Genomic DNA, 12,635 nt, shown 5'->3' on the forward strand with positions numbered 1-12,635 from the left:
GTTGTCTTCAACTTAGGTTATTAATTTTCTTCCTCAAACCCCATAGTTGTTGCTATTCTCACTGAACCAATTGACTAACCTGGGTAAACATCTTAGACTGTTTCTTTCTCTTCTCTTCTTATGTCCAGGGCAATTATCTTATTCTGTCTAATGAATTATGTAAATATTCATTGTATCCCATTCTCATAATTATTACGGTGACAGCCTAGGTTAGTTCCTTATCTTATCTTGTTTGGATTATCAAGAATATAACCAAAATAAAAATGGGACCTTAATTACCATATGGAATTACATTCAAAGAAACAGCAATCAAGAAACAAAAAAACAAAAACAAAACAAAACCCAGAATCGTTAATCTCATCTAATCAGATATAATCTACTCAATCTTTTAATAAATACCAAAGGACAGAAAGAATATTACTAATAAAAAGAAATTATATCTTAAATTCCTCCATCTCTGTCTCTTTACCTCATGGTCCATGTGGACGACAGCTTCTTCTCTGAAGCATTGCATCCCTTCTCAAAACTAAACTCTAGTATATCTTTTTCCCCAGCTTGTAATTTCTTCTTTTTCTAGTAATGACCCTTAGAAGGCCTTAGTGTTATGCGGGAATATCTAGACTCTTCCTTACAAGCTGGAGAAAAAGCAGAAAGGGCTGTGGGGTAAAGCAAAGAAGGGATTAGTTTATTAGACTCCTGTGTTTTCTCCTTGAAAACTAATGACACCTGACCAGGTGCAGTGGCTCACGCCTCTAATCCCAGCACTTTCGGAGGCTGAGGCTGGTGGATCACCTGAGGTTAGGAGTTCGAGACCAGCCTGGCCAACATGGTGAAACCCCATCTCTACTAAAAATACAAAAAAAAAAAAAAAAAATTAGCGGGGCCTGGTGGCAGGCACCTATATTCCCAGCTATTCTGGAGGCTGAGGTAGTAGAATCACTTGAACCCAGGAGGCAGAGGTTGTAGTAAGCCGAGATCACGTCACTGCACTCCAGCCTGGGTGACAAGAGTGAGATTCCGCCTCAAAAACAACAACAACAACAAAAAGGAGAATTAATGGTACCTTTTCCTGCTATATGGAAACTCTTCTTCTCTGCATGTCCAAACATCAGCATCTTACTCTCCACACAAATTCTGCTTTCCCCCTCCTGTTGGGTCAAATAACATTACTTCTGTCAAGTTGTGTCTCATTTTCTGTAACAAATGTTGTAAATATGTACCACCTCCACCTCTTCTGGTATCTGCAAAGGACCAGAGATCGATTAGTGGTCATTGCTATCCTGTTTATGATCTTTCTTGCTACACTAGAAGAAAATTGGTAGGCTCATTCTCCAAACTTGATCTAAGTTGGTTTTAGGAGATTTCCTGGCAGAGAGTGGGAAACCTGATTATCTGTGTACTTACTAGGAACTCTCCTGCTGAAGGGCTGATTTCAGGAGGCTCACCTTTACCTGCAGCACTTCATGAACTCAATTTCCGTTCTTGAGGGCACCATGGTTGTCTTTCTTCCTCCTTAGGTCTGATTAGTTAACTTTACCAATAGTGAGAAAAGCAAGGGTCCCTCTGTTTTAAGATGACAGATAAGACTCTCTAATTTTTTACTACAAATCCTCACAAAAGTGCCAACTCCAAATTATTCTGAATTAAGGTTGTGTGGCCTGTAATGGCTGTTTCTCAAATCTGATTTTTTTTTTTTTTAAATGTGAGGGAGTATTCTTTGTTCATTGGTACACAATGAGGCATTTAACACATGAGTTTCAGACATTCTCTGCTCTGCTTTTTAACCACTACAAAACAGTCAGTCACCATGATGGAGATCCTGGTGGTCTTGAATCCATGAATTTTCTCTAGTACTGGGTCTTTGGATTCTGACTTCAGTACTCAGCATTTCTCTGCATCTGATGCCTGCCACTTCTGCAGAATTTCAGCAGCATGTGACAATCATGAGGCAAACTGATTCTTCTCTAATCCTGGAATGGTGATCCCTGTGAATTCCTGATCCTGGGCGTATGCTGGCAATTAATCTATTCCAGTTGTTCTGCAGCCTACCTGACCCATGGTGGGCACAAAATCTACCAGGGGATTATGTTTCTGCCCTCTTTCTAAGGATAAGTCTAATTTCTTGATAAATTTGATGTGGGTTAAAACCCGATTTTCATCTTGTTACTTGGACAGAAAAAGCAGCAGAAAACTAGGGCAGTCAATGGAATGAAAAAAATAACCATGAAGGGAAATATTTTTAAGGTAAGTGAAAATTAAGCCATATTATACTGGCTTAATTAGGAAGATTTAATTGCATGAATGAGAAATTAATGTTTCGGGGCTGAGAGAGAAATATTATAGAGGCAAATTCCAAGAGAAAGGGAGAGGAAATGGCATTCAGGGTGTGTATGAGTGGAAGAATATCCCTTTGAGTGGAGTAAAATCTGTGTAATTGATAGAGTGGCTGGCAGAGAGTCTCTTTGCACTGCCGCTACTTCAACTCCTTCCATCCTCAGTTCAGTCGTCCCCATCACAGTACGAAGTGAATTTTGTCAAAGTCATCAATTGTCTTCATCTTGATAAGCCAATAATAATTTTCAGCTTTTATTTTTATGACCTTTCACCAGTATATAAACTATTTGACTACTCCTTTACTCTTAATCCATCTTCTATGCAAGGTGACTTTTCCTCAATTTCCTTTCCTTGTTTTCCCTTCTATACCAGACTTTTCAATGTCAGAATTTTTCAGGTCTCTGTTCTTTACCTTTTTCATTTCTCTTTCTACAGTCTTGGCTTCAAATAATATCTTTGTTCTGATGAAGTTCAAATTTACACCTCTCACCCAGATCTTTCCCAAGTAAACATTTTGTTCTTCTTATATTAATATCTAACAGGTCATGATCAATTTATCATGACCAACACAAAACTCTTGACTTCCTACCTCATACCCACCCTCTCTCCCTTCAAACACACACATCTTCCCAAGCCACCAGTAGATTGGACTCACCATTGTTCTTCCAACTGGTTGGTTGGTCTTTACAATACCCTTCCCCTGTACCATGACTTACTTATACAGCAGCAAGAGATATCACCTCACAGCTGTTAGAATGGCTGTTATCAAAAAGACAAAAGATACCAAATGTTGGTGAGGATGTGAAGAAAAGAGAACTCTTGTGTACGGTTGATGGGAATGTAAATTAGCGCATCTATTATGGAGTTTCCTCAAAAAATTAAAACTAGAACTACCACTTTAACAATCCCATTTCTGGTTATACATACAAAGGAAATGAAATCAGTATGTTGTACCATAAAGACACATTTTATGCTACTAATATACATTTATTGTGGCACTATTCACAATAATAAAGAAATAGACTAGAGGCAGGAGAATGGCATGAACCCAGGAGGCGGAGCTTGCAGGGAGCAGAGATCACGCCACTGCACTCCAACTTGGGCGACAGAGCAAGGCTCCATCTCAAAAAGAAAAAGAAAAAAAAAAAAAAGAAAGAAAGAAAGAAAAGAAAAGAAATAGAATCAATCTAAATGCCCATCAACAGTAAACTAAAGAAAATGTGGCACATATACATCATGAAATACTACAGAGCCATAAAAAACAAATGAGATCATGTCCTTTGCAGCAACATGGATGGAGCTGGAGGCCATTGCTTTAGCAAACTAATACAAGAACAAAAATCCCACATACTGCATGTTCTTATTTATAAGTGACAGCTGAACAATGAGAACACATGGGCACAAAGAGCGGAACAACAGACATTAAGTTCCACTTGAGGGTGGAAGATGGGAGGAGGGAGAGAATCAGAAAAATGCCTATTGGGTATTATGTTTATTACCTGGGTAATGAAATAATCTGTACACCAGACACCTATGATACGAATTTACTTAAATAACAAACCTGCATGTGTACCCCCTGAACCTGAAATAAAAATTATAATAAAAAAGAAACCATTATGTTGAAGAGATAATCTACAATCCCTCATTCATTACAACATTGTTCACAGCAGCCAAGATATGGAGTCAAACTAAGAATCTCTCAATGGATGAATGGATAAAGAAAATGTGACACATTTACAAAATGGAATACTATTCAGCTTAAAAATGAAGGGAATCCTCATTTGCAACAACATGGATGAAACTGGAGCACATTACACTAAGTGAAATAAGCCAGGCACAGAGAGATATATACTGCATGACCTCATTTGTATGTGGAATCTAGAAAAGTTGAATTCCTAGAAGCAGAGAGTGGAATGGTGGTTGCCACAGAACAGGGTGAGGGATGGCTGATGAGAACATGTTGGTCAAAGGGTTTGAGGTTTTGATTAGGGTGAAGAAGTTCAGGAGATGCATTATACAGTATGGTGGCTATAGTTAATATTAATAATAATGTATACTTGAAAATTGCTAAGATCTTAAATGTTCTCACCAAAAAAATAAGTGTGTGAGACAATGCATAGGCTTATTAGCTTGATTTAGCCATGTCATAATGTATACATATATTGAAACATTACATTGTTTACTATAAATATATAAATTTTTTATTTGTCAATTATATTTTTTATATTTTAAAAATTTTAATTGACAAATAAAAATACACATTTATCATGTGCAACATGTTTTGAAATACGTGTACCTTGTGAAATGACTGGTTGAGCTACTATATTTATATCTTAATTTTTAAAGCATGTTACATGGTTACAAATGCCAGCCCTATTAAAATGTAGTCTCCTTGAGAATGAGATCTCTGTATTCTAAAATTCCTCAGTATTTGTTGACTGATATAAATTCCTAAGGAAATTTTTTATGCTTCTTTTCGTGTTAGCAAACACAAATGTCTGGGTCTCAGCCTGAAACATCAATTCCTGAGGTCTATATTCCTTCCCAAATCAGAATTCCAGTCTCAGCATTTTCTCCACTATGTTCCTTTGTTTTTCTATTAAAATTTCAAGAAAAATCAGGGTCAAAATTTGCATTTCTTTATACCATTTAAATATTTCTTTTTCATCTCTGTCATTCTCAATATCCTTTACATGGACAGCAGCTATTCATCTCAAAATTTCTTCCTTCTAACATCTCAATCTCTAACCTAAAATGCTTCTAAAAACATAAGCCAGGCCGGGCACAGTAGCTCACACCTGTAATCCCAGCACGTTGGGAGGCTGAGGCAGGTGGATCACGAGGTCAGGAAATTGAGACCACCTGGCTAACATGATGACATCCTGTCTCTACTAAAATACAAAAAACTAGCTGGGCATGGTGGCGGGCACCTGTAGTTCCAGCTATTTGGGACACTGAGGCAGGGGAATCACTTGAACCCAGGAGGCAGAGGTTACAGAAGTGAGCCGAGATGGCGTCACTGCACTCCAGCCTGGCGATAGAGCGAGACTCTGTCCAAAACAAACAAACAAACAAACAAACAAACACGCCAGTCGTTCTTAACTCTTCTGCCTCCCCCTCTACCTTTTGTAGAAATACCTCATAGTTCTGTCCATTTCCAAAGTAAATCCTCTCCATTATCCTTGTGCTATCCAGTTTGGCAGTTTTATCTCTCCCATTATTTTTATCAACATAATAAAGAGCTTAGTAATGACGTAGAAAGTGGGCACAGAGGGACGCAGAGGCAGGAGAAAGAAAGGCCTGTGTACTAACATCAATCTCCATTTCTCATCCCTGGAGTCCACCCCCCACACTGACATCAGAGTAGTCTCTAGGAAATGTGAACTAGGGTCTCGTTATGTTGCCCAGTGTAGTTTCAAACTCCTGGGCTCAAGCAGTCCTCCCGCTTTGATCTCCCAAAGGGCTGGGATTACAGGCATGAGTCACCACATCCGGCCTGAACTACATCTTTTGAATTTCCTGTTTAATCATGTCCAAGGTCTCCAGTCCTACATACGAATACGAGGAGGTCAAGGAGTAGACATCTTTATTTCACCTTTGTTTACTGACTGACTAGTATAGTTCAGGCTGATGACAGGCACTCAATAAATATTTGTTGAATCAATAAATGAATGACAATCTTTTACAATGTTTCTTTATGTACCATAAACTCAGTCATATCTGTTTCTGCTTACTACTCTATCTTCAAACTGCAATGCTGGATCATTTCAAGTTCCAGAAACACACGGTGTCATTTTCTTCCTTCATTTCTTTTCTCATTATTTTTCCCTATGAACCAAATGAATCTCTAGATTGAACTTCAGCCTATTTTCTACTTTCATTCAATTCATTCTTCAACATTTCCACAAGGGTAAGTTTCATCATGTTCATATCCATTTCGTCTCTTCCATGCATTGTAGATAAGAGCTGATAGGTGCTCGGTTGATGCTTGATGCCTTAAATAAAATTAAATAATTTTGCCTTCATTACCAAGATTTTCACAGAGTATTTAATAATCTCATCCCAATAGTCTTTCCATACTGGCAGAGTAAATATTATTATTTCTCTTCTCATATCAGAAAAGTTTTAAGTGGTTTGCTGGATACAACATGATTTATGACAGAGGTGGCACTAAAATTCACGTCTTCTAATAGTATTTATTTTTCCCTGTTCATAATAGACATGTTTAACTACATTTTTGTGGTGCCATGGGATCCAGTTGAATTTAGCAACAATCTAGGGACTCATGGCAAAAGATGCTAGGTTTTTTTTTTTTTTTCAATTTTGTTTTATTTTGCTTTGTCTTTTTCCAAACTGGGATCTGTGGAAGGTCTATTTCAGCAGAGAATCTGAGGATGGATGAAGAGGAAACATTTTCTGGCTTTGAGCTTCAGAAGTTTCTCTGGAGAAATGGGAGAAGAATCAGGATTGTTTTGTTATAAAGGTTTTTTTTATAATAAAAACACCGTATTACATTTGCAATTTTATCCCACTTCACAGTATTAAGCACAATTTCTAAAAAACTTAAAACATGCCATTTTTATTAATAGTCCATTTAAAACCACCAAACATTTTGATGTCAATTACTAAAACAAGGTTTAACGCTGTCAAAAAGCATTAGTGCTAAAAACAGTCATCCTTTCTGTATTTTCATCTGCAAAGCATTACAGTTTGTAAAACAATTTTAACTCTGAATACGTAAGGCCTCATGTGAAGGTTTCCATATGTTAAGAATTTTATTTGTGTGTTTGATTTTAAATTGCTTTGAAAAACAGACAGTTGAGGTTTATAGAAAGGAATCTTTCTTTTAGGAAATAAATGTCTCAAAAGTGCAGGGCACCAGCAGTAAAAACATTCTGACCGCAAATCAGAAACACATTGGGAAGTGTTTGTTGAGTACACCTTCTGAAACCAGTATTTTGTTTCTATTTGCTGGAAAATTGAAAAATCTGTTGTATCTTGGCATGGCTTCTTGGCCCAGCCCCAGATTTCTTGTGCAGTAGATGGCATTGTTGAATATATATACACAGCTAAGCTGCCTGGCTCTCTGTTTTCATCAAATAAATTTTAAATATAAAATGTACCTGCTAACAATACCATTATTCAGCTACAGCTGCTACCGGAATCAAATTAGTTTGCATATTCTTTTTTTCCCCCTTAAAAATAGTGTCTAAGACAAAAAAAAAAAAAAAGAGAGAGAGAGAGAGAAGAGAAGATGACAATTAATCAGTGTTTTGGCTGCCGAGTGGCATCTGGCCAAAAGCCACCAGGCTGACAACTGGAGTTTGGAGTGTGTTTTTGCAAGGCTAATTTAAGGTGAACTTAGATGGATTCAAGATTTATAAGCCTTAAAATGTCCTGACTGGAGCAAAGTTCAAGTAAAGTAATCTGCTGCTCACTGCACAGACAGGGCTCAGCCCACACTGCCCTGTGATTTAGTCTATAGTCAAGGAGAATTTTAAAAACAGGCAGAAGGGCTGAGTTTCTGTGTTTCACTTCAAAGGTCTTCTAATAACTGAGAGGATTATACTCTTTTAACCAGCTAAGAAGGTTAGGTGGTTTTGAGCCAGTGCTTTTATAGCTATCAATAATTCTAAGTTTAAACTTTAAGGATCGCCTCTAGTGTACATCTCCTTTAACACATTAATGACTGTGAGAAACTCGTACTTCTGTCTTATAATTTCATAATTTCAGAATCAATGGCAGAACTTTTCAAGGAATTGATAAGACCTCTGGGGCTTCACAGAGTGGTGGGAATGGGATTGAGAAACGATCTTGAGAACCATGTAATTAACGTATTTAGCCTATTTGAAATAGTTTTTAAAAATGCCTTGAATATAAGAATGTATTATTTGAGTAATTGCTAAAAAAAATAGAAAATGGGCTTTGTTATTAGTTCCTGTATCCAAGCATGTTATAGCCAATACTACTAGATTAGGAGGAAGTTCCAATGCTTGCTTTCTTGTGACAAAAAGAAAAAAAATGAACAAAAGGAAGTCTTCCTGTATGTGAAACACTAAGGATAGTTTAATTGAAATGAAAAGGAACAAACAGAAAACAGCTATTATTTTTAACAAAGGAAGAGAATATTAATTATACTTGTTGAATGAATGCCCTTTATAAGGAGTTTCATTTCTTTCTTGCTGTTTATCATTATCAGTAGAGAGCTAAAATACTCTATAATGCAGTTTCAGTGTCAATAGTTACATAAATGGTAAATAATCAGAAAGTTAAAGTGCAGCATCGATTTGTTAAAAATAAATTAAATTGTCACACAGAAAACACACTCTGTTATTAGTTTATAAATTTCCTTTATCAAAGAGGCTCAGAAAGAGACACCTATGATGGTACAGGGAATTGCAAATTACCTCATTTAAAAATAATAAAATGATATTTCAAAGTAATAAGTTACATCTTGTAAACAATAGTTGATGTTTACAATGGTTCTGAGGGAAAGCAGGGAAAGAACTTTTGAGATTTTAAGTAACATCAGCCTTTATAACTGTAAGAGAAAACAAGATAATTAAATAGTTGTTTCTTTCACTTTTAAATATTTTTCTTAGGCTGCACGAGTATATTTTCCCTGGCAGCATCAGAGACAAACATGGATTGTTGCATTACGGATGAAAAACTAACTGTGCATAGCCTTGTAAATTGCCAGACATCAAGCAAGGGGTTCCTCATTCCGTCAGCACTCTTAACTTAAACAGCCTCAACTTTCCCCCTAAACATACCTTTTATTTTCTACAAATGTGCATATGTTGTATGTGGAAGCTTGGCAAGTTCTTTGTCTGCTTCTTTTATTTTAAGGTCTACTTTCCACCTGCATTGGAATACGGGTAGCAAGACATAAAACAGTCTAGCCAGGCTGTGGGGACATGCCTTCCCTGGGAGAGAAGTCTGATCTGTTTTCTTCTGTAAAATGAAAAAGGCTCTGATAAATATAAAATCATATTTTTTACCACAGAACTTTTTTCCAACACATGCAACACCATCTTAGAAATAGAATTTGTGCTGATCTTTATTTCCTTGGCTCAGGAACCAAGGGTACCCAGATGCTCTGGTAAGTTTTGCACTGGTTTCATCCTTATGTAAATGTGTTTGTTATGATTAGACTCATTTGAAAAGCTCAGGACCAGAGAGATTCATAGCTGAATTCTACCAGAGGTACAAAGAAGAGCTGGTACCATTCCTGCTGAAACTATCAAAAGAATTGAAGGGGAGGGATTCCTCCCTAATTCATTCTAGGGGACGGCATCACCCTGATACCGAAATCTGGCAGTGACGCGACAACAACAAAAAAGAATACTTTTCAAATTTTCTACTTTGACTTACATCAAGAAGTCTTCTATCATACTTGTGGACTTAGCCTTTAGCTTTGAGGGCTTTGACTGCTGGGGCTAGAGTTCAGGGGAGAAATCTTCAGCAGGGGAGGCCCACTCCTTGCAGTGAGAAAACTGAAGTCCCCATGAGCTACACTCACATACATTGCCTATTAGAGGAGTGGATTAACATGAGTTTTTCTCTGATATCTCACATGCATTTTAAATAATGGATTTATATTAATTTATTTATTTGCTTATTTTTTTGTCTGTTTGCAGCTAGGAAGTATTGCCAGGTGTTTCATTAACCAATCCTTAAGTATATTATCGTGGGCATTATCTCCTAGAAAGAACTACAACTCATAGGACTGATTCTAAGTTTTATCTTTTCATTCTTCTTTCCAATACAGCAGGGATGGGAGTCAGAGCAACTCGAAAGCCACACCTTAAGCTTCACCTGTGGCTGATCAGATATATATTTAAGATTGGACCTTCCATTGATGTAATAATCTTAAACTTACCAAAAACGGGAAAAGGGTAAATCTCCACCTATTCATGACTTCTACTGAATTAATGACATTCGAGTTCTATGACACATCTCTATTGTTATTGCATTGTGGACTGCCATTTTTTCTGTATTCTTTAATACATGTTCATTGGTTTTCAAGATATTCACTTAATATGGCAATATTAAAATGCATTTTTTTTATCCTGAGGATACAACAAACCTACTGTGTTTGGAGTAATTTTATGGTAAGATGTTTCCCTATTACTTTCTTCACTTTATGCAGCAGTTGCAGAAAAATTTCTTCTCCAATTTTAGGTACAATGGCAGTTATAAAAACAATAGTGGAAGAGAAATGTAGTTTTTTTGGCCTAAGGATATTTCCTACTTCCTGTAAAGAGAGAACACTGAATCATGAACTAAATAAGTTAATAAGCTTATGCTATCTCTAAAAATGATATTTTGAATTGGACTTGGAGATTCAGTGTTTTTGTTAACTTAACATTAGATGCAATTACATGAAGTAATTTAGTCATTTAGCTACACATAGCTGAATGTGTGACATAGGGCTACACTTGGTCACTTGTTGCACATAGACACACCCCCAAGCCTAATAGAGCAAGTAGTAATTCACACACTCTAGAAAACCAAGCTAAAGCAAGCCAAGCCAAAACAAAAACCAAATTTAAGGTAAGCCCATCTTGTTAGATGCTTTTGATAATTTCCTCTCCTGAAACTGGGGGCAGGCAGGGCAAAGATTCTGAGTTTGTTACTTTATGTTATTTAGAAGATGAACTTGGCTTTCACTAAACCTATATCTCTAGCAGCTTTGCTTATATTCTGTAGAACTGTTTCGAGTTCTGGAATACAGACTATTATATATTACTATCACATCAGCTTATGTTCTTGTTAGATATCTTCTGTGGGCCTCATTTGGAGATATGAGGGCTGCTTGATAAATAGTAACTATGGCTCATTTTTAGGCATGGCTACAAAAGGCACATAAAGCCTGAGACAATTTCTTACTACCAGTATTATGCATTAGTCTGCTGAAAGCAATGGAAGTGTGATTAAGAAAAAATCTTGTTATCAGTTGAAGGTCTCTGAGTTTCTCTGGCTGCTTCCACTTTTCCTTCACAATGAGAAAGGAGAAAATGTACAAGCAGCTCTTAGGAAGTTTGCTCTCCTCATCTAAAGTTAGTGTTGTAGGTGATGCACACTTGCATCTGAAGGCTTTTACAGTTATCAAATCTTGTATATGTATGGCATTTCTTCTACCTTCAGCAATCATCTGACCTTGTGTGCAGTTTTTCTGTCCCAAGGTAAGTCTGAGAACAAAATGGAATTTAAGTGCTGCTCAGATTGGTAGACTATTGCATAGCTAACCTATCTCTAAAAACAATCCACACAAATTTAAAGCAGAAATGAAGCCTATTGCTGCTGTTAAGCTAAAAGTCTATTCAGAATCCCTAGGTGGCATGGAAAGCATTTAGACTCATTTCATTCACATGTCAGGTAAAGACTTTCATTTCGCAGTGAGATGAATGCTGAATAATGGATCTTTTGAATAATGTAATTAAGAATTCATTAGAGGGGACTTAAAAAATGACAGAATGCAATGTGTGTGTGTACTCCCTACACTAAACTCCCAAAATGTATCATAGGGTTGATGATTTTTAAAAATCAGCAGAGAACCAATTAGAAAAATACTGATTTCATTTACAAAATTCTGACATTAAAATTCAATGAGGAACAAATATACATTTGAATTTATTAAAAACTATGTTAAATCATGATTAAAGATCATTTATATTATTTTAAAATGTACTCATAATATGACAAAGGACTTAACCAACACTTTTTCTGAAAAGATCTCTTAGTGTTCACCATGCGAACCTCATGATATTGAAAAGATTCACTTTGTTTTTGGATATCTGATCGAATGAGAAATGGCAAACTTCCCTTTTAATTCCTAGCTGTATTTTAATTTAAATGATGAAAAGGTTTAAAAGAGACACAAATGTGGCAACAGCAGGTTAGCGATTTGCCTGTTAACAAAAGCAGGTATTGCTGTTATCTTGTATTGCTGTAATTTACACAAGAGGAAGACATGAAGAATCATGGTTTCGTCAGTGAGCAGACATACTAATACTCCTACCATCCCTGTGTTCCCATAGCCTCTCTTGTAACATGCTGCTTGCATGCTATGGAAAGAGCCACTTGATGAAGAAGAAGCAGAAGTTTGTGGATATCAGAGTTTAGTGAGTGAGGATCTAGGAGAATCTCTTATAGAAGCAATGGTAGAATTATTACCATTTTTCTTGGTAAAAGGGACATTTTACTAAATCTTAGAAATGCTTTTTCCTAGGTAGGGTGTGGTGGCTCATGCCTGTAATCCCAGCACTTTGAGAGGCCGAAGCAGGCGGATCATTTGA

At 36.6% G+C, this 12,635-nt stretch overlaps 1 long non-coding RNA gene across 2 annotated transcripts in view; it reads right to left on the bottom strand.

Annotated features, from left to right (window-relative positions):
• Positions 1–5,903: 5,903 nt before the first annotated feature.
• The window catches only part of LOC103883185, a 52,829-nt gene continuing 46,097 nt past the window's right edge, over positions 5,904–12,635 (bottom strand). For both annotated transcript variants that reach the window (XR_001901137.3, XR_002521155.2), the window contains exons 3-4: positions 9,108–9,288; positions 5,904–6,775 (exon numbers count right to left, since the gene is read on the bottom strand). This is a non-coding gene — a long non-coding RNA (uncharacterized LOC103883185). The remainder of the gene's footprint in view (positions 6,776–9,107; positions 9,289–12,635) is intronic.

Source organism: Papio anubis, chromosome 4 (assembly GCF_008728515.1).
Source record: "Papio anubis isolate 15944 chromosome 4, Panubis1.0, whole genome shotgun sequence".
Lineage (NCBI taxonomy): Eukaryota > Metazoa > Chordata > Mammalia > Primates > Cercopithecidae > Papio > Papio anubis.